General features: G+C 45.9%; 1 protein-coding gene and 1 long non-coding RNA gene across 4 annotated transcripts in view; one reads left to right on the forward strand and one right to left on the reverse strand.

Annotated features, from left to right (window-relative positions):
- Rnf144a (ring finger protein 144A) overlaps positions 1–10203 on the reverse strand; it is a 114191-nt gene extending 103988 nt beyond the window's left edge. Inside the window, exons 1-2 of one of the 3 annotated variants that reach the window (XM_031357234.1) lie at positions 9847–9920; positions 8685–8828 (exon numbers count right to left, since the gene is read on the reverse strand). The gene's annotated coding sequence lies outside the window, so the exon portion shown is untranslated. Of the gene's footprint in view, positions 1–8684; positions 8829–9846; positions 9921–10005 lie in introns of those variants that run through there. The other 2 variants (XM_031357235.1, XM_031357233.1) reach the window with 2 other exon arrangements.
- Positions 10060–16087, forward strand: LOC116080724. Its single transcript, XR_004114570.1, has 2 exons — positions 10060–10697; positions 15849–16087. It is a non-coding gene; the product is annotated as an uncharacterized LOC116080724 (long non-coding RNA).
- Positions 16088–22636: the final 6549 nt, after the last annotated feature.

Consider the following 22636-nt stretch of genomic DNA (forward strand, 5'->3'; position numbering starts at 1 on the left):
TGCTCCACATTGTGTTTTTACACTGTTCACCCACGTCCAAACAGCTCAAATAGGATGAGCCAGAGCAGTCAGCTGCCAAGCCCCACAGCACACAGGCTCCATGGCTGTCCCATCTCCTCCGTCTGCCTATGTTTATGGCTTACAGCCACACAAGAGAGGTCCTGCCTCCTAAAAACACAGCCCTTATCTGCCAGAGAGACTGGAGCCACTCATGGCCTTCATGTGTCATAAATGGGTTCAGTGGAGCTGCTGCTCCTGGCTGGAGCTGATCTGTTGCCGGCATCGAGGACAGAGAGGAAACACGGGCACTGTCAAAGAAGCAGAGCTGGGAGCCAACGAGGAACAAGGCCAGAGAGTATTAAAGCATTAAGAGATAAGAGTCCCTCTCTGCAGCCAACTGGCTTGCAGGAACTGCACAACTGCCACAGAAGCAAGAGAAGCCAGGTCCTTCAGGATACACTCCCATCAGACGCAGGATACTACAGTGCCGGACTGAGGGTGGGGCTCAGTCTTTGCTCAGCCCATGAAATGCACGCACCTGCAGGCTCACCCCACAGCCTGCATCAAGGGACAGGCTATGGAGCTGGAAAAAAGGGATTCTGTGGGTTCCAGCTGAACAGATTTCTAGAGGGAAAGTGGAATGCAGGAAATTCCAATCATTTAGGAATTCATGCTCTGCAGACCGCAGAGTATAATGCCCTACCTGTTATAGAAAGGCCTCACCAGACCTTCAGCCCCACTTCTCCGCTTCCTTACCTTCCCTATAGTGGATAAGACTCCAAATCCCCAGAACCAAGTACTCTCTGACAAGTGAATAAGATAGAATAAATGTATACTAACAGCATAAACGAGTATAGTGAATAGCCGAGACTGCATTTGGACTTTCAGGGCTTTGGTGGAAAAAGATGCTGCTCTAAGTGCCAACCAAGCGCCGACTGGAGAAAGCCGTGTGCAGCTATTATATAGTCTCTACAATCCACATGGGGCTTCAGACAAAGGCACAGGGCCCTCCACCACATCAAGAGCATCAAAGCTGCGCAAGCATCCACCTGGACTTTGCTCCATATGGATTCCTGCTCTTCTAGAAATAACAGGTACAGGAGGGACAGCTGTTTACTGAAGCCCAGAGTAGCCAAACACAGCCCTTGGTTGTGACCATGAACTCAGTCTCACCCTAGCTTCTGGAGTTCCTGCAAGCTTCCCACTTCTCTGTGTCCTGTATGTTTACACAGTCTAGCTCCTGCCCAACAACACACTAGAATCAACTGTAGTGGTTTCAGAAGACTTGTCTCTTCCTAATGAAAGGGAAAAGATGCCACAGGCATGCATATCCATCAATGCATACACAGAGACAAACACATACATGTGCATCAACACACAGACACATATACACATACACACATATACACAAATAGCCATCAACACATACATATACACATATACACACACATACACATACAAACATACACACACGCACACACACACATACACACCCCTACTAGAAATACAAACACAAGCCCACAGCTAGGGCCAAACATTTGAGACTAGGGATCTGTGTACAAGCAAAGGTCAATATCCTGAGGACTAAGGATGGAGAAGCAAAGACGAGACCCTGGTTCTCAGGGACATGAGAGTAGATGCTGCGCCTCCAAGCTTACCCTTTATGATGAGTAAATGTACATGTGGGTTCAAGCCCTTGTTAAGAGATATTCTGCTGCTACCGAAGCACATGGTAATATATATGAATGTATACAAGCACTAATAGGTGTGTGTGTGTGTGTGTGTGTGCGCGCGCGTGCGTGCGTGCGTGTGTGTGTGTGTGTGTGTGTGTGTGTGTGTGTGTGTGTGTGTGTCTGTGTGTGGTGTGTGTGTAATGCTTTCCTAGTTTCAGTTCTGTTGCAGTGATAAGACAGGTTTATTTCAGCTCCCGGATCCAGCTTACAGCCCATTATTGCGGAGAAGACACAGGCAGGAGCTTGAGGCTTCTGGTCACACTGCAGTTGGTCACACCACAGAGTCACCCATGCTGCCTGCTCACTAGCTTCTCAGCTGAATTCCAGAACTCTTAAACAGTTCAGAATTCAGCTCATGAAATAGTACTGGCCACATCCAGGGTGGGTCTTCCTACCTCAATTAACAGTTAAGACAATCCCCCACCCCCACCCCCAGAGACATGCCCAAAGGCCATCTTGACCTAGGTAATTCCTGAACTGAGACTCTCTTCCCAAGGGATTTCTTCTGGGTTGTACTGAGATGACAGTGAAAACAAGCCAGCACAGACACACCCATGTACCCATACTACAGAGCACTTGTAAATGTCCCATCAATAGTCTCCTCAAGGTAAGAGGATATTACATGGGGTAGGCCTTCATGCAGCTTGATTGGTCCTTATGGGGACAGAGAGATGACACAGAGGTAGAGAAGATGATGATCACCGGGTACCGAGTGACACCCGGGCCTGGATTCCAGTCTATAACCTCTGGTTGGCTCTTGCCAGTTCCCATGCTAGGACTGCAGGGAATTTCTCTCGCCTCTCTCAGCACTAACGTACTGGGCCTGAGGAGAGAGACTTGGGAAAGCCCAGAAGCCAGGGCAGAAACTGGGGAGACATGTTGAAAGGGTAGGTTCTTGAGCCACGAACAGATGGACTTTTTTTTTTTTTTAATTTCCTGTCCCATCTGGTCCTGTCACCGACCAGACTGCCTACTGCAGTTGCCTCTCTAAGCACCAAAGAAAGAATTAGGGTCTCCAGGGACACCAAGTCATCTCTGACTCACCTACCTGAGGACTTCGAGTATCTAGCCATGTGGTCACAAAGAAGTATACACTTTTTAGCCAACCAATTCCCCAACCTAAGTTGCCAGATCTAACAGGCTTCTGCAAGCTCTCGCTTTGCTCTGTTAGTGTATCAGACCCTCAGGTTCAGGCTACTAAGAGGGATGGCAGAGCCATGGGAAATGGTCAGGAAAAATGAATCTGCATTTCTGATCATACATGCACATGTCCAACGGCCTGGGACACACCTGCCCCGATGCTTGTGAGTGTACAAGTGCATGGATGGGATCCTCAAAAGTCACAAACTGCTATTTCCCTAAGGGGGAACTTTATCCGCAGCAGTGGTTGCTTCTCTCCCCAAAGAAGGAAGAACGCAAGCTATCCTCCTCTCGTCTTGGCTGGCAAGCACACCTGTGAACCACTTCTGGCCCCTGCTTTGGGGAGATTACTCCAGTCTTTTATCAGAAGGACTTCTGTATGTAAGGGTTGAGGAACTTCCATGCCCTGCTGTTCCTGGGGTTCACCTGCCAGGCATCTCTTCAGCACCCTCAAATGCAAACCTGTGGCCACTGCGTCAGTCCTCTGTACCAGAGCACCCCACCCAACACAAGACCACTGAGCCTTTCCTCAGAGTCTCCCTTCATGCAAGCCCGCTGAGCACAGTCTAGCTCTTGGTCCTAATCTAATGTATCTATCTCATATCATAGCTCCTTCTAGTATACTATGGATGGATGTCCCAGAAAGCAGACCATGCCTCGTACCTCACCTGCACCACATGAAAGCCTCAGGCTGTAGCTCAGGCATTAGTCTACCAGACCTTTGCCCTTGTCAGCCTGGAGCTGTCTACACACTCGCTATACCAAATGGAGTACCCCAGGGCTTTCACTGTGCATTCCGGCAGAATTCTACCTTTCTCGCTGCAGAGCCAGTGCCCCACACATGACTGGTTCTGCTCCTAGGAGGTGAGTTTGACTTCAGCCCAACCTTCCAAACAAAGGGCCCACAGGGTGGGATGTGCTGAGGTCACACTAGAGAGTGACAGTTAAGCTCTCCTTCACTGATGATGTGTCCATGGACAGACACCCCATGGGGCTAGACACTCTGAATACTGTCAATCAGCTCATAGCAATTCATTCATGAAGACCGCAACCCACCTGTGGGGTGGGTGGGGAGGAGTTCTCGAATGAGTAAGTTCCTGCCTTTGTAGAGCTGATGGTTAGCAGAGGAAACAAGTTACACAGATCACTAAAATAGATTAGAGAAATGCAACTGTAGGTTCTGATGGAAAGTTGCTACTGAAGTGCCTGTTGGGAAAAATCTACCTTAGAGGAGAAGGAGGGGGCTGGGCCTAAAGCAATGTAAGCCTAGGGAGACTTAAGCCTAGTGAAGCTTGGGCCTAGAGAGCCAGGGCCTAGGCCTGAGCCATAACTCTGTAGCCTTGTCTCTTTCTTCTCAGTGCACCTCCATTTCTTTCTCTGCAAAATGCCAACTCTGTAAGAGTAAAGACATATTAGTGGTGCTCCAATAAGGAAAAGGTTGTTATCTGTGGGGCAGACCATCTGAGTCTCGTCTTGACAAAGATGGCAGCAGAAAGGTTGGAGTCGGCAGCTACTAAGAGATGTCCTTGAAGGACAGGCTGCTCAATCAAGCATCCCAGAGGCTCCTCCTTAGACCATGGAGTTGCTGGAGGTGTCTGAGCAGGAGTAAGTGGACAGAATGCTGAGCGACAGCAGAAATAGATACAAAGCATCCCATGAAAGCTTAGTGAAGATGCTGGCTTCCTATGCTCCTGTTAAGAGTAGAAATGTAGGAAAGGGGGCTAGGGATGACAAACTCTGAACATTTATTTCTGTGACAGGAAACCCCTCCTCTACCCACAGTTGTGTGAGGACTCTCGGATAATGGCTACCCCTGACCGCAGGCTGGCTTCTTCCTTCAGGAAATGAGGGCAGGTTCACTGAGAAAGATGTGATGGGGCCCAGGGAATGATATAGAAATTCAATGGTTGATGCCAGAAAGAAAATAACCTTTACATGAAGTACAGGGAGCCCATGATGTGTGTGCATGTACGTGTGCATGTGTGTGCGCGCGCGCGCGCGCGTGTGTGTGTGTGTGTGTGTGTGTGTGTGTGTGTGTGTGTGTGTGTGTAGTGCATGAAACACATGCATGCATATATACATATATTTCTGAGCTCCTCAGGAAACTGACCACATAACAGAGTCACATTCTGAGATGAACCATCTGTCCAGGAGGTTCAGGGGACATCCTAGGTTGATGTATCACACAGTTCCTTCCTCCAGAGCCCCTCCTTGTTGGCATCCAGAGCCAACATGAAAGAAATAAAGAGTTCTGTTGTGCTACCACCCAAAACCAAGCATGCCCTGACCCAGAGATTACATGAAAACTGGTTCTTTGAAAGCTTAACACATTCTCCCAGAAGCACAGCAATGCATGAAATGCTTACAGCCTTTGGTTTGATATCAACAGCCCAGCTGACTAGCCAGCCCCATCCATGCCAGACTCAGAGAGCTTTCCTAGTTGCCTCATGTTGGAGGGTGGAATGAGAATGTCCTCCACGGGCTCAGGAATTTGAACAACTGGCCCCCAGTGGGTGGAGCTGTTTGGGACGGCCCTGTTGGAGGAAGTACGTCACTAGAAGTGGCTCTAGTTATTTAAAGCTTCATAAAATTTTCACTTCACTTTCTCTGTTTCCTGCTTGCAGCTGAGGATGGGAAGAGCTTCCTGCCCTGGCCATCACGTCTGCTACTTGCTGCTGTGCATCACAGACTCTTATCCCTCTGGAACCATAGACTAAAATTCACTGTCTTCTTTAAGTTGCCCTCAGTCATGTTTTAGCACAGGAACAGAAGATAAGCAATACACCCACCACTGTGAGCCAGCTGGATGGGTCCAAGAAAAAGACCCTAAAGTCCAGGTGGCCACAGCCTTCCACATTAGGATTGCTGGGAAGTTCTCAACAGCCATAGCAGCTGCTGCAGCCACGGAAGCCTTCTCAGGCCACTCAGGAGTAATACCTCTTGACTGTGACAATCACACCGTTTCACTGCTCTCATAAACCTGTTCTGAACTTTGACCTCCACCATAAGCCAACTGGGCAGGAGTAAATGACAATGAAAATACGCTGGGGAACCTTCCAGAAGGTACCAGAAATAAAAACGCCATGTGACAAGCAAGAAGCTTGCTCTGGACAGCTTTTCTCCAGCATGCAGATGTCAACCAGTTGAGCTCAGAGAGTCTGTGTTTGTTCTATGTTCCTATACAGTCCAAGTTGTTCCTTGCTATTTCAAATCCTGATTGAACATTGGCCTTCTGATTGCCCAGATTAACAACCCCGCTGGTTTCTGCAAGCGCAGGACCCACTACACTGTACATTTCCAACACGGTAGACCCCCACCTCAAAATCAACCTGCTCTTGTCTTCGACTCTTGCTCTTTACACTGTAGATCAAGATCACACACTCTTAATTTTCTGCAGACTTCTAAGGTCAAAGCTCAGCTTCTACATGTACCCTGGGAGATCTTGGATTATGCTTGCCCACATCAGGTGAGAGGAGACCATACACCTGTCCTGTGAGTATGAGAGCTGCATCTATGATCCATATGGCACCTCAATACCTACATATGACCAAAGCTTAATGGATCTACTCCTGTCTGCTCCACTACCAGCATCAGACATATATACACAATCAAACACGAACTGACACATGACTTCAGCCCAGCAGGAAGCAGACTCTCCCCTGTAATAGTGCATCTAGCTTTTAAATTCCCACTCCAGAGTAGTAGTGGTTCTCAACCTTCCTAATGCTGAAACACTTTAACAAAATTCTTCATGTTGTGGTGACCCCCAATGACAAGATCATTTTCACTGTTACTTTGTAACTGTAATTGTGCTGTTATAAATTACAATGTAAGTATCAGGTATACAGGATGTCTGATAGTCAAGCCCTCTGAAAACAGTAATTCTACCCATGAAAGGGGTCAGGCCCCACAGGTTGAGAACCCACTGCTCTACAGCAAGCCTTCCACAGTTCTGCTCAATAGATACGAGGTCCTCTTAGCTTTCACAGCTATGTAAAGTGTTAGCTGTGAAGCTGCAGGAGCCTCCCCAAAGCTCCCTTCTCCCCCAGGCAGCCTTGGGGAACAGCCAACCTTCAGAGTGAAAACACACCTTTTCCTTGTGAAAGACCACACAAATGGCTGCCTCTGAAGGTCATTCTGTAGTACCAATTCTTCTAGAAATCTTCCAGAAACGCTCCTGGACCTACGAGAACATCTGGGCCAACCCTTTAAGGGCTTTCCTAAGGGAACTGCAGCCATCCAGGCAAGCAGATGCTTGCCAAGGTCAGACAGCTGGGTGGGATCACGGATGGGAACAAATGCCCTGCAGACGTGTGAACAGTGGCTTCAATTAATTCCTCCAGCTAATTAAGAAAAACTATCCATGTGTATCAGCGATTTGGAAAAACTCCAGAAAAAAGGAGGCTAGTCTCAAATAATTTCTCCAGGATGGAAGGAAATGAAGGACACCTTCCATAAAGACCCAGGAGAAATACACCAGTCCACCTTCCAAAGAAGAGTCCACTCCACCCAGCCTCTAAATCAGCCTCAATATGGAAACATCCCAGGTGGGCAGGCCTACAGCCAAGGCAAGTGAACATTCTCCCAGATAGCTGAAGATCATGGGCTCTCAGGAAAGGATTTATATCCCTGACCTATTCCAAGAAGAGAAGAGGGAAAGGGTCCCTGATTCTCAAGATAGATCCACCATGTGGCCAGGGCCCCCGATTGCTTCTCCTCAGCTACAGTGCCCTTATGGTCATACAGGAAGGCAGAGGACTCATCTATAGCCATGACTCTCCGTGGCTCTGAAAAGGCTTCCACACACAGCTCTCTCTCTCCCTCTCTCCCTCTCTCTCTCTCTCTCTCTCTCTCTCTCTCTCTTTCTCTCTCTCTCTCTACCACTATAGAAAGAGGCCTCTAGGAGATGTTTGAACAAAAGAAGGCAGCAAGGCCAAGTTAGGAACCACAGTGGAAAAAACAGCACCGTCAGTCAGGCAACGTGGCTCCTGGCTTGGGGCCCTACGGCTGCAAGCAGGACGGACAGCACATTAGCTCTGAACATGGGCAGCCCTTGGGAAAACAGTGTGTGGTATCTTTTCCAAGTCTCAAGCCACAATAAGGCCCCAGGAGAAGCCACGTAGTCTAGGAACGGCTTGGAAACAGGCACTGCAAGCTTGCAAACAGTTTTAAAAGACACTTACAAAGTACTAACACGAAACTGTCCAGAGCTTCCACTGGTTTGTGGCCTGTGGACTCTCCTGTTTCATCTGTGTTGTCTTTCAGTAATTTATCGTCCAGTAATTTCCCCTTGACACGGGTAGAAGGCATCGACGTGAGAACTGAAACATCTTTAGAAAAACAAACTCCAGAAGCTGGAGATGGAGCACAGGACAGTATTTGCCTAATATTTACATTCATAAGGCCCTGTGTTCAAAACCTCAATTATGTATAAATTGATTATAGTGGTCCACCCCATTCACTCCAATACTTCATTGGTGCAAACTGGAGAAGTCCAAGATCATGTTCAGCTCCATGGGGAGTTCCAGGCCAGCCTGGGCTAGAGAGCCTACAAAACCTCACTAGCAGAAGACTAAAGAGGAGTGCATATATCAACATGTTAACTCCAGATTTCAAATTGTGTTGGGTCCAGAAAATTTCCCTCCCAGTCCAGCTGAATTACATGCACCCATTTTCCCAGGAGGGTCATGTGGGACCCTGGAAAGTAAAATAGGTGTGTATGGCAAAGGGGGGTGTCTGACTTAAAACCCCACCCAGGGGCACCTGGCCCTTTAACGCTGCTATAGCCACTCTGAAGCATGAAGTACTTACTGTTTGTTGTCCTTCAAGACCACCCACGAGTCCCACTCAACAGAGGCCAAGTCCAGAGTCTTGGCTTGCAGTTCAAACTCCCCTCTAGACGTACTGCCCGAACCGTCTTTCAAATGTAATTTAAGAGCAAAGCTGTGGAAGACACTAGAAAAAGTAGTACAGACCACTGATAATGCTGACAAGGAGCAAAACTTTGGCTCTTTGGGAGGCAAGGAGGCAACCCCGTGGGAACGGTACTTCACACTCTGCATTCCTTTGCTGGTGCTTTTTTCCACTAGCCTGGCTACGCCCCACCGGTCATCTGATTCCACATCCCTCCTTAGAAAGGCCCCTGTCTCTGCTCTCTTGTCCGAGGGCACCCTGACCATCTTTCTGTCTGCTACTGTGTTTATGCACATCTCTTAGCAGTCTAAACTACCACCCTTGCCAGGGTCATTGAGAAGGACCTGTCTCACAGACACCACTTCTGGAAGGCCCTTCCTTCCTAGAACTGTCCTAAGCAAGACTGGATTGTCCTTCTAATCCTAGGACACGGGAACCCTGGGAAGGCTTCCCAGAGCCTTGTCTAGCTCTCCTTGTTACTTGGCCTTTGACCCTGTACCAAGCAGGCTGTGAAACTGTTCAAAATAAGTATACTTTAAAGCATTCTCTGAAAAGAAGACCAAAACAAGAACTAGAGCAAACTTTAGGTAAGACCACCAGAGACCCGCCTAAGGTGAAGAAGTCGCCTCTTCCCGCGCAACGGCGGCCAGGAAGCCTTCCATTAGCAGGAACGATTAAATCTCTGAGCTCCACGGATGGTGCAGAAAACCGGGAGCAAGGCGGAGCACGGGATGCGAGAGTCCTGAGGGGACTTCCTCGGGCAAGAGGGGTGCAAGGGACACAGAGACTCCTGGGCTACAGGCTAGCAGAGGACCATGCCCATGGCCAGGCGCGGCTAGGCACTGCGGGGTAGTCGCGACTGCCACTGGCCAGAACGGACCCGACCTTCCCCACGCCCTCGTTCTGCCCACGTCCAGGTCACGGCAGGAGTCCACCCAAGGCCTGCAGACGACCGCCCACCCGGGCCACTCCAGCCCAGCACATCCCGTGCCTGCGGCTGGAGACTACTCCGTGGCGCGCGATCCCCAAGTGCAAGAGGCTAGGAGGACGCGGCCGTCACCTAGTGGGCTCCCTGAACAGAACCCTCATTGCCGCCCGGGAGCCCGCGGGTCACCGGCCGGCAGCACGGGTTAGGGGGCCGAAACCAGCCCCGCACAGCCTTGTCCCGCGCGGCCCGCTCCGGCGATGCCGACACAAAGGGGACGCGCGCGTCACCCACCTGGTCCCGCGCGGTCCGGGCTCCCGCTCGGCCTCTTTGCGCGCGGCTGCGATTGTCCCGCCCGGTGCCGGCTCGCGGGTGCCGCTGTCCCGTCAGCCTCCCGCGTGCAGCCCGCCCCGCAGCGCAGCGCCCTTTATGCCTCCCCGCCCTGCGCCCCGAGAACTGCGCGCGGGGTCGATGGGGCGCGAGCGCGCACTAAGCGCGGGCGCGGGAGGCAGAGCCAGTTTGCACGCCAGCGCCCTCTGCCGTTCAGAGGAGCCTCAATGTCCATGCACCAGGACCCAGCAATGCCAGAGGGAGGAAGCAGGTCAGCTCACTGATGGGATGCGTTTAGGGAAAAGTAAGGGTGCAATGAGGCCTTCTGAAGCTGGACCCCGGTTTTCAATACTAGAAGAACGAATACCAACAGCTAGAAAGAAATGCGTGAAAAATCCCGACCCTGCAGGGACCCTCTAGTGTAGGCTGGCTATGCAAATTACAGCAAGTCTCTGGACTTGCCAGAACCTGCTTGATACTCTACCAGGAATAGTATGAAAAGAATCATCTTTTCACCCTAACTTCTGATGATGCAAATGAAAGGAAGAGTCCTTAACCTGCCCGGACCTGAGGCTCAGGCTCCCTGCATATATATGAAGCAAAAGCCACAACATTTCATTTCTTTCTGTTAGAGCCACCAGTGGATGGGAATTCCCGTAAGTTATTGTCTTACAATCCCTCTGGTAGTTCCTGGAAGTTCATGTCAAACGTGCAAAACTGGGCGAACCCTTTGAGTAGGTATTATGGCTAGAATGAAATGTCTCCACAGGCATGTGTTCTGAACGCTTGATTCCCATCTGGTAAAGATATTTCTGGGAATGTCATGAGGTGAGAGTTAACTAGGGAAGGCCCGTAGGGGAATCCTAGACACACACACACACACACACACACACACACACACACACACACACACACACTCCCTCTGCTAAGATGTTCTGCTCAAGCACTTTGGGTCCAAACATCTGTGGACTGCATCCTTTTGGCTGGGGGACTGGAGACCCTCCATTTGCTAACTCAACTTCTCTGGTTCCCCCTAGTGAATTAAAAGAGGACTAAAAGTTCTTTACCATCTACCTTCTGCTGCTACATTCCCAAGAGCATGTTTGTGTTTATACATGTGGGTATACATGCAAGCCGAAAGTCAACAGCTCAGGTGTTCACCTCTTTTTCCCTACATTATATGCTGAACCTAAACCCCTCTAATTCAGCTAGACCTGTTGGCCAGCAAGTTCCAGGAACCCTTCTGTCTCTACCCCAACTCCCACATGCACCACACCCATATTCTTACATGGATGCTGGTTATTAAACTCCAGTCCTCAGGCCTGCATGACAAGCACTATAAGGACCGAGCTGTCTCCCCAGCCCCTCCATCCATACCATCGCCAGTTACTGTGTTGAATGTTTCTAATCTTCAAAGATATGCACTTGGTGGATGCAGTGTCTCATACAAATAAGCCTAGCATTCTGAGGGCTGAGCTAGGAGGATTGCAAAGTCAAGGCCAGCCTGGACTAGATAGTGAAAGCCGATGTCCAATAGGCAAAAGCCAAAACAAAACAAGGCCATGCGTGGCCTCCTAGAGCCTTGGCTTGCATAGGACTCTGTATAAATGCCTTTGTTCAAGAAAGCGCACAGTGTGAAGAATCCTAACAACAGCGCTTTGTTGCTTCGGCCTCTCACTGAAAGATACAAATAGTTTTGCCTGAAGGCCTAAGCTTTGAGAGAAATGTTTTCACACCTCCCCAGGCCTGGTTGGGGAGCAAAGTTATGAATGAAGGATTGAGAGTCTGCTGGGGGAGGGGAGCCGGAAGCTCACAGCAAATGGAAGCAGCTATACTGAGGTTCCTCATGCTGTCCATGACACAGAGGACTGGAAACACGCTGCCTATGGATCTCTTTGGGTAGGTGGAAAACCCACCCTCATCAAACTGCACAAATGACACCTCCCAGGGCTTAGGTGCTGACCCGTGCATCTTCACGCCTGTGACCTGATAAGTCGGCTAACGCTAACTATGTGACTATTGCTCACATAGAGATGGTCTGAGACCACTACACAAGACACTGAAATATGGATTTGCAGCAGACCATACGGTGTATTTCCAGTTTTATCGATGAAGCGTGTTGAATCTGCCATTGGTTTCCCCTGTATCTATTTACCTTGTTTTTATGTGGATTATGGTGCTTACCATGCTCCCGGTATTGGGTATTTACTCTGTAGCTTAGATCACCGCTCTCCAGAATGTCTTTCTGTGAGATCCCACACAGAGCCTAAGAGTAATAAGTGCTCAATAATGAATGAAGTGGACTCCTCTGTGCCACTCAACAGCTAATGCCATTCTCTCCAGAAAGCTGCCTGGCTCTCAAAGCCATTCTACCATGACACGGCTCCTCAGTCCAGCTCTTGCCAGAGGAAGACTGTCTATCTCCATGCAAGGTGGTCACTTTGAGCCTATTTGAAAGACCTTACTATTAGGGGAGACCTTACTGTGCTAATGTACTGTTCACTGTCTCTCACTGGGCATGCATCTTATGATCACCCACAGTGCGCAGTCCATGCCCAGAGAAAGTAAGCCAGGGCAGCGGTACCCATGTAAATGCTCTACAGGCTGAAACAATGCAAAGCCACTGTGAAATTTCCTCCCTGATAAAATTAAAGGAATCTTAAAGTTGTGGCTTACAGTTAAAGAAAAGAAGGAAAATAGTGCAATTTGTTTAAACTCCCTCTTGGACAAGTCTAGAATTCACATCCTTTCCCCTTTTAGTTGTTATTGTCCCCCATCCCCATTAGGGACAGTCTAACTCTGCAGCCAGGATACACAGGAACTCACAATCTAGCCCAGACTTCTCCAAATTTGTGAGCCTCCTGCCTCAGCTTAATGTTGTTATTTTTATTTAAATCTAATTCTCTATTTCTAGAGGAGAGTGCAAAGTTGAGAGTCTTTGCTCTATAAGCTTCTCTCTAGACAAACCCAGGATCCTGAGGGACTTGGTGTTTCTGGAGACATGGGATACAACCTCCCACCCTTGGCCTGTCTCTGCCTATTAATCTCATCCTGGAAGTCACTCAAAAACAAGGGCATGCACGTTCTGCAGGGTACACTGTTTCACGTGAGGTAAGCAGCCTACCCGGGCACAACCTCAAGAAGGAAGAAAGTTGCCAATACTCTCAGGCCACCCATCATGGGTGGGATCCCTACCCACACCCACATCTTCTGCCCCTCAGGCCATTCATCATGGGTGGGGTCCCTACCCACACCCACATCTTCTGCCCCAGAGACTTCCTCTTTTCTCTCTTTTGAGATCTCAAGAAAGTCTAACCAATGTCCAGATGTCAAAATGGAGGACATTCCATGAGGCAGTTTCTCTGTTGTAGTTGTTGAGCCACTCTGAGCTGTCCTGATCTTCGTCTTCCCCAACCCTGAAGATGTTTGTGTAAAGCCCGGCTATGAGTAGCTCAGAGTGTGAGCATGTTGCAAAGAGGGTGGTTGCAGGTGGTATTAAGAGGCAGCCCAAGGAGGATACCTTGAGTCTTCATCCATTATGACTATTCTTCTTGGGAAACAGGGAAATCAGGGCACAGATGCACACTTGTGCAGGGTTGGTAGCACTGTGGATGGGATGAGAGGTCCTTCTATAAACCAATACACAGCAAAGATGAGATGGGTAAACTACCAGAGGAGTGGGAAAGCCTAGAGCAGGTGCTGGTTCACTGTCTCAGTAGCCAGCCCCATCCACACCTGCAGGTCAGACATCCAGACCCAGTCATAAAGCAAACCATGTGTCAACTTGCCTGGGCTGTGGATGTCCATAAAGCTGTATCTCTGAAAATGCTGAGAGACTGGCCCCCGACCCAGTAGACTAGATAAAGAAGACCCACCCATCCAAGGAGCACAGTCCAACCCACTGAAGGCAGAAAGAGAACAGAAAGTGAGCACAGGGCAGTTTGCTCTTTGCTGACATGGAGTTCTCTCCTGTCTCCCATGTAGGAGTTCCTGTATCCTGATCTTATGAACTCTAGAATCACTCGCTGTTCCCTATTATTTATACAACTCCATCCTGATTCTCAGGCCTATGGGCTCAGACTGACTCTCACCAGTGGCTTCTAAGGTGGCAGTTCTCAACCTGTAATGGTGTCAAAGACCCTTCACAGGGGTGACATATCAGATGTCCTGCATATCAGATGTTTATGTTATGATTGATTCATAACAGTAGCAAAACGACAGTTATGAAGTAGCAATGAAATAATTTTATGGTTTGGGGTCACCACAACATGAGGAATTGTATTAAAGGTTTACAACATTTAAGAGGAAAGTTGAGAACCACTGTTCTAAGGTACCTTGCTTGCCTGGAAAAGATCATGGGAGTCTTGTTCTTCATAATCAAGAATCAATTCCAATGTACCCACTAGATCTTGGACTTCTAAATGATATACTTATATAAATACAGATGGACTTTTATTCTATAGTATATGTGTAGATAACATACAGAATATTTTTCTAGTGGTTCTGTTCCTATAGAGAACTCAGTCTAGCTAATAGACTCACCCTCCAAACTGTGAGACAATACATTTTGTACTTTTTAGATGCCAATTTTCCCAGTAGGATAAGACAAGCACAAGGGACATACCCGTATATAAGTACAATTTAGGGAATAAGTGTGATAATAAAAATAAAAGTGTCACCCAAAGGCAGGAAAATAAGTGACATTTGGTGAAAAGGTTGGGCTGCTGGTAAAAGCAAGGCCTTTTTATTTCTAGTTTTCTTCCAGAATAGAGACATGGTGTGTCTTGTTCACTGCCATTCTCAACACTCACAAAGAAAGTTGCAAACATTCAATGCTTGGCAATGCACAAAATGGCAAAGGAATGCAGTGGGGGCTGGGGATGTAGCTCAGTTAGTAGCATGCTTATCTAGCATGCATAAATGCTCAATACTAAATAAACCAGATATATTGCCACATGCCTATAATCTTAGCACTTAAGACGTGAAGGCAGATGGATTAGAAGTTCAAAGCCATCCTTAGTTAAATAGGGGGTGGGAGACCAACCTAAGCTTCATGAGAGCCTTTTTAGAAAAGATGTATATGAATCCTTCCTTCCATAACTCTGTGTTATGTGTGCATCTCAAAAGCAAATGCTATAAAATCTAGTTAGAGACAAAAATAGAAAAGAGAAATTTCTACCCTGGGTTTTTGTTGCTCATACAAAACCCTGAGGCACAAAAGAGGCCTGAGCCTGTTCTGAGATCTTTGACAGTTAGTGGCATCCATGTGCTGCCACCCTAGGCTTTGGGTTGGTTCGGTCATCTTTTTGCTCTTCATTTTACTACCTTTCCACAGTAATGGATAGAATTTCGCCTCTATAACTTGACAAATTTAAATGCTTCCTCATCTCAGATGAAATAGTTAAATTACATTCAATGTAGGTGGACTTGGCTGCAGCAGAGATTTAAGGTATAACTCTCTGGGTTCCATCTCTCTTGCTCTTAGTATGCACAGACCCTGTCTTGGGTGTACATAGGAGCTGTACTTCTTGATAAGCCAATGAGGAGAGTCTAAGATCCTCAACCATGCCTGGCTCCATCATAGTGAACTTTTAGTCGTATACAGAGCCAATGGAAGCCACAAAGAAGTCAATGAGGGCTTGGGCTACCCCTTGAAAAGATGATTCCCAAGATAGAAGCCTGCATGTGTTAAGTTGTAGAAATTTTAGGGTTCCTTTGCTACTGTAGCATAGTCAAGTCTAAACAAACACATCCATTATGTACTAGTCTTAAGCAACATTGATTTGCAATTACTTTTGTCTTTATAGAGAAGCAAAGCACAGTGTTAAACAAGTTGCATCACTCAATCTTAAACCTGAAACAAGGAGATACAATCTAAACTTCTAGAATTTGGAACGGGTCCAGACAGAATACAGCCGGGAAAGGGATGCAGGAAAGAATTCCATGTCTGTGTCCCTGACAACTCAGAGCCCTGGTCTCATTCACAAAGGACACTGCCCCATGGCATATGACCCTCAAGGTTTAAAATAAAGAGTACAGAAGACACCATACGGTATTCTATCACTTGGGTTTAGATGAGGCTTCTATAATGCAATGGATACATTGAATCGTACATAATTGGTTTAGGTTTCTATAATGCATCCTGTATCATGTATGCGTCCTACAGACAGAACCTAGGCACTCCAGACCTTCATTGATGGGGTATTAGATGCTGCAAACATCCCCTCTGGGGAATTACAAGGAGCCAAGTCAAAGCCTCATCCTAGGATGTGTCCAGTAAGCACTGCTGATGGGGTCAAAGCCTGCTCAGCATTCCTTGCTTTGGAGAAGGGCAGAGGGCTTCCTCAGGTCCAGACCTCTGCAGCAATACATCCAGGCTCGCTGTCTCCCCTCACATTTTCCAGAGGCACCCTTGCCAGTCAACCTCTGTTTCACTCTCCTTCTCAGAGACCTGAGCTAAGTTAGGTTGGGGAAGCAAGGCCCTCCCTCCCCCGGCTGAAGTGAGGTGGTTATGTCCTTCAATGTCCCAGTGAGATGGCTAAGGGAGACTCAGACACTTTTTCTCATGGTAATTAAGCCAGGGTGGCAGGCAGGCTAGAACCATGCTCTACACTCAGGGTCTGGACACTAGGTGCCTATGAAAAAAATCTAGGGGATTATGGGAGTAAAACTGGGAGCAAGGTCTCCTGAGACTCCTTAGAAAAATACTCTAGCACATCATTTGTATTGTTGTGTGTGAGAAGCATTTTGTCGTGCTGGTGGTGTTTTATTTAATCTGTTATTCTGCTGTGATTATAATGTTCTAAGACTTGGATTATTTTGTATCTTCAACGTATGGAGAGTTAGGTGGGGCAAAATTACTCAGTGGGTAACTGTGCTTTATATACAAGCCTGGAAGACCAGAATTCAATTCCCCCAAACCCAGGTGCTCTAGTTGCTTTCTGTTATTGTGGCAAAAACCATGACGAGAAGAAATTTACTGGAGGAAAGTCTTCATTGGACTTACATTTTCAGGTCACAGTTCATTGCTGAGAAAATAGGAACTCAAACAGGAGTTTGAAGCAGAAACCAAGGAGGAATCCCTGCTGGTTGTTGCTTCTCTGGCTCATGCTTTTTCTATAAAGCTGGCTTTCTTACAAATGCAGGACCAGCTTCCCAGAAATGGTACCATCCATATCAAATAATAATGAAGAAAATTCTCCCCACAAACATGCCCATTAGCCAATCCTGTCTGGACAGCTGACAATCTCTTGTCAAATGGCTGTAGATTGCAGAAATGATCAATGTTCATAACCCTGTTGAGTTTTGAAGTGTGCAAGCCTCCAGCAATCTTGATTTGTAAGTCACAGCACTCAGTGACTGCAACATATCAAAGAATAGACCATTTTAATATATTGGACATGTTAGTATATGTTAAGAAGTATATGTGTGTGCATGTGTGTGTATGTGTGTGCATGCATGTGTGTATGTATGGTATGTGTGTGTTCATGTGTGTGTGACTGGAATGTAAATTTAATGGATATATATATATTTATATATACATATATTTGCATATACATAATATATAAATATATATCCATTCCTCAACAATAAACCTCACGTGGACACACTCAGACGAGGCCTGCATGATTGTTTTCTGTCTAATCACACCTTCCTAAACAACATCCATTCACCAATAAGGTAGAGTATGAGATACATATTGCTGAAAGGAACCAATTGCCACTAGATTTGATTGTTTGTCTGTTTGTTATGTAACAACTAGACCCCAAACTCCAACACAGCTCATTATTTAGATAATTTAGCCCAGTAACTCCACTCAGCTTCAAGCTTGAAAAGAAGAGCCATGGGTCTACACTATGACTAACTTACAGAGAAAGGTGATACAGCCTTTTGAAACCAACATGTGTGTCTTAGGGTTACTAGTGTTATGATGAAACACTGTGACCAAAAGCACATTGAGAAGGAAAGAGTTTATTTGCCTTATGCTTCCATATCCATAGTCCATCACTGAAGGAAGTCAGGACAGGAATACATACAGGGCTGGAACCTGGAGGCAGAAGCTGATACAGAGGCCATTGAAGGATGCTGCTTACTGGCTTGCTCAGCCTGCTTTCTTATAGAACCAGGACCACCAGCCCAGGGTTGGCACCACCCACAATGGGCTGGCCCTCCCCAAGAAAATACCTTACAGGTCTGCCTACAATCTAATCTTACAGAGACATTTTCTCAATTGACGTCCCCTGCCACGCACACTTTGCGTGAAGGCGGTATCTGAGGCGTAAACTTCAAGGAAAGTCAGTCTCTTGCCTCTGCATTGTCGCCTGGCACCCCAAACTCAGAGGTGGCCCATATATGTCCTCGTACTAGTGTGCTAGGAACTCACCAAGATATCATTTTCTTACAGCTAGCAAGAGAAAATTCGGACATTGCTTTCTGACCTTCACCAATGTTTCCAACTATCCTAGTTTAATGTTTTAAGTACTAGAGAGTAATTGAAAGGTTTCTCTCACTCTAAGACATTAGCTGAAAGTGTTAGGTCAAGATTCTCCTCTGCCTGCCTCCAGCAAGAACCAGAGAATTAGCATAAGAATACCTCAACAGAGAGGGCTCCACCCCTCTTCCTCCTGCTTCACACCTAGCTACCAGACCCTGCTGACCTGGGTGTGTGGGGGTCGTTTTGCCTACGTGACTTCAGTCTAACATTAGGACTGGGGGAAGAAGGACTTGGACTCACATGCAGGACTAGCACTAGAACTTAGATGGGCTAAGACTCAGATTCATGTATCTCTCGCAGTCCCCCAGGTCCAGGCCACTTGGGCCCGGGGGATGCAGCACCAGTTCAGAGGAGATAGCTGTTGTTTTAGACCCAGTATGTTTCAGATAGCCTCAGAGGTATCTCAACTGTTGAGCTGCCAGATTTTTCATTTCTCTATTGCAATGATTATAAAAGCCTCTTGTTAATTTTAAAGAAATACACTCAGATTTTACACCACCCGTGTGTAGTCTGTTTGTCAAAGCCGAATCCCGTGCCCACCTGGCCAGAATCTCTTGTCCCGCGGAACAGGGACCCTGCGAGAAATCCCGGTCCATGGCAGTTCCCTTCTTTCAGATGACTCTAGACTGTGTCAAGGTGACATAAAACTATCCATCTCAGTGTGCCCTACCCTCTCAGCTTCCTAATATAAAAACCCCCGTCACAAGACTGTCATCTTAATTAGAGCAATGATCTCACACAAAATATTTGTCATTAACACATAGGAATGTAAATCAAATTATCTTCTAGTTTCCCAGGAGAAATCATGTGTTTCACCAAAGAGCACTTGGGGTTCTCTGAAGAAGTAAGCAGAAGCACTATTTAACCCAAAGTTGAATTTAACTCCCATGATGCAATGTTCTTATTTATGCCCTTTAAAAAGAGAGTTTTGGATGTTTTAAGTATAGAGATCCCAGACATCCTGTGTGTGGCCATGGGGTCAGGATGGATGAAACAGTTGGGCTGCATTTAGAGCATACCTCATTCTGCACATGCACTTGGTTCATAGGTTTTTCTTTCTCCTTCAGGGGAGACAGCAATAGTTTCCCTAGACTACAAATGTGTGTGTGTGTGTATATATATACATGTATATATATGTATATACATACACATATATATGTATATATACATACATAAGTATATATACATATATATGTATATAGAGAGGCATATATGTATATATGTATAAATATATATGTATGTATATATCATCAACACAGAAGATCTGGCTTCAACTTCGACTTTACGTTCCAGTTACATGACCTAGTCTCCCACTGAGTATTAGCCAATTTCTCCCTAAAGAGAGTGCACTGGGCTTAGCTGGATTTGTTTTACATGTAAGCTGATTATATAGAGGCCGTTTTAGCTTAGGTAATATAAAAATACACAGGAGAAAACATGATTCATTTTTCTTTTTTTTTTTTTAAAAAAAAAGAGCGCATAAAAATTAGGCATGATTGTGCAAACCTGTAATCCCCATCAATCAGGAGGCTGAGATAGAAGAAGGCTCATGAGATCCCCCAAGCCAAGGCTACATAGATACCTCAAAAAGTAAAAATTACAAAGTGCAGAAACTTTTCTATTTGGAATGACACACAAACATATGTTAATTGAGTTACAGTGAAGTAAGAATGTTTTGTGTGAAGAATAAAATCAAATTTGTTAAAATAGATTTTAAAAGCAGAATTTCTGTAAAATACAGCAATCAAATGGCTACGTGCCCTCTGGTGGCGGGTATTGGAATTGCATTAGAATTTCTCAGATGGATTTGGAAACAGGTCCTAAGATGCTGTCTAGGATGTACATTAAAGTTCATGCCCTATTTCCACACCAGGAGGCTTTGACTACATGATTGTATGAGTTTTCTCTTGCTGTGACAAAACACTGGTCAAAAGCAAGGGCAGGGAAGGGTTTATTTCAACTTCTAGCTTATGCTGCCCTGAAGGGAAGTCGGGGCAGGAACTCTGAGCAGAATCCTGAAGGCAGGAGCTGATGTAGAGCCCAAGAGGAACATTTCCTACTAGCTTGCTCCCCATGGCTTTCTCAGCCAGGATTACCTGCCTAGAGGCGTCTGATGGTTTGTAAAGGCTAGGCCCAGGGAGTGGCACTATTAGAAGTTGTGGCCCTGTTGGAGTAGGTGTGTCACTGTAGGTGTGAGCTTTAAGATCCTTATCCTAGCTGCCTGGAAGCCAGTATTATACTAACAGCCTTCAGATGAAGATGTAGTGCTCCCAACTCCTCCTGCACCATGCCTGCCTGGATGCTGCCATGTTCTCACCTTGATGATAATGGACTGAATGTCTGAACCTGTAAGTCAGCCCCAATTAAATGTTGCCTTCATAAAACTAGTCTTGGTCATGGTGTCTGTTTACAGCAGTAAGACCCTAACTAAGACAGGGAGGCACCCCTGTCCACTCACGTTGGGCTGGACCCTCCTGCATCAGACATCAAGAAAATGCTCTACAGAACTGCCCACAGACAAATCTGATGGACATATTTTTTGTTCAGTTGGGGTTCCTCTCCTTGGGTGACCTTAGATTGTGTCAAGCTGACAAAATGCTAAAGAGTTCAGTGACTTTCTCTTGGGTCGATTTGGTAGAGAGAGGGAACTGGTTCTTCTCATGTTGACATATACTGGGTCTCATTTCAGAGTTCCTCAGGAGCTATTCTATGGAGTCCCAGGTGCATTTATACTAAGCCAGTCACACTCCACATGTTGATGGAGTCCCATGCCCAAGCTCCTGGGACTCTTACAGAATGCACCAACATAGTCATTGTTGCTTTTAAGAATAAGATAATGACCTTCTCCTATTCAAATTCCTGTTTTAGTTGACAAATCAGGCAGCCTGAACACTGAATAAGATGCAGTTACACAAGCCCACATCATAGAGGGCAAAGCATATTTTGGTTTTGTACAGAATTTTGGAGGCATGATGTAAAAAGGCCATCCTTTATACAGTGACCTCAGGTGCTGGGGCCATGAACACCATCTCTCCAGGAGTTCTAGCCACTCTTTATAAAAAAAGATTCTTTTTATTTATTTATTTATTTTTGTATTTTTTTATTTTTTTAAACTTTTATTGTATTATGATGAGAAAAGTTACATGATTTCAATTTATCTGAATTTCTTAACATTTAAAAACATATTTTAATTAAATAGAATTGAACCACATTCTTGTTCCCCTTTTGTACCACTGCTCTTCCCATAGACCTTCAATACCTACAATATCTTTTTTGTCATATTCCTTAAAATTTATAAAGTATTATACAATAAAAATAAGTATTATAAAATTGTTTGATATAAAACAACAATTTAACAGTCTTATGTAGATGCTCATTTACAGCAATAGTGAAAATATATTTTTCTCAATATAAATTTTAAATAACTCCAAACATATTAGCTGTATACTTAAAAATAATAATCACTACTAGTATTTTCTTTTGTTTTTAGTATTTTCTTAAATGAACATGAATATATAATGTCTTTTTGTTTGTTTTGGATTTAGTAGAGTTTAAAATCTTGGCTCTTACTGTGGTACAAGCCCCAAATAAAAACAATTTTTAGACATTGGGTTTCATTGTAATAAGGCTGTATTTCAATGACCCTCACATCACCAAAGGATTTTACCTCCATCGTAGCTAAGCTGAGAGTTGATAGTTCTGCTACACCAAGAAATGAATTGTAGGCTCGATTTTTGGATACAGACTTCCTGCTATGGTCAAAGCTATTTGACTTGAGTGAGTGATCTCATTCTCAGCCCACAGAGAACAGGTTACATTCATTTAAGAAATGGTGTAAGTATCAAGATGGTCTATCCATAAAGTCATTCACCAACTGTTTCAATGAACAATGTTTCTGCTTGGAGGATGGCACAGACATTAGGTGAGGGCAAGAATTTGTTTCATTAGCTGTGAGAATTTAGAAAAGCATTCATCTCAGAGAAAGATTAACATATAAAGTCCTCTTCTTCAAACTTGATACAAGAGTTACAAATGTCCCACAACACCCAGAGGAAGCTCCACTCCCAGGTGCTCTGACACACCCAGGATCAGAGGTGAGCA

This window comes from Mastomys coucha, unplaced genomic scaffold (assembly GCF_008632895.1).
Source record: "Mastomys coucha isolate ucsf_1 unplaced genomic scaffold, UCSF_Mcou_1 pScaffold6, whole genome shotgun sequence".
In the NCBI taxonomy this organism is placed as follows: domain Eukaryota; kingdom Metazoa; phylum Chordata; class Mammalia; order Rodentia; family Muridae; genus Mastomys; species Mastomys coucha.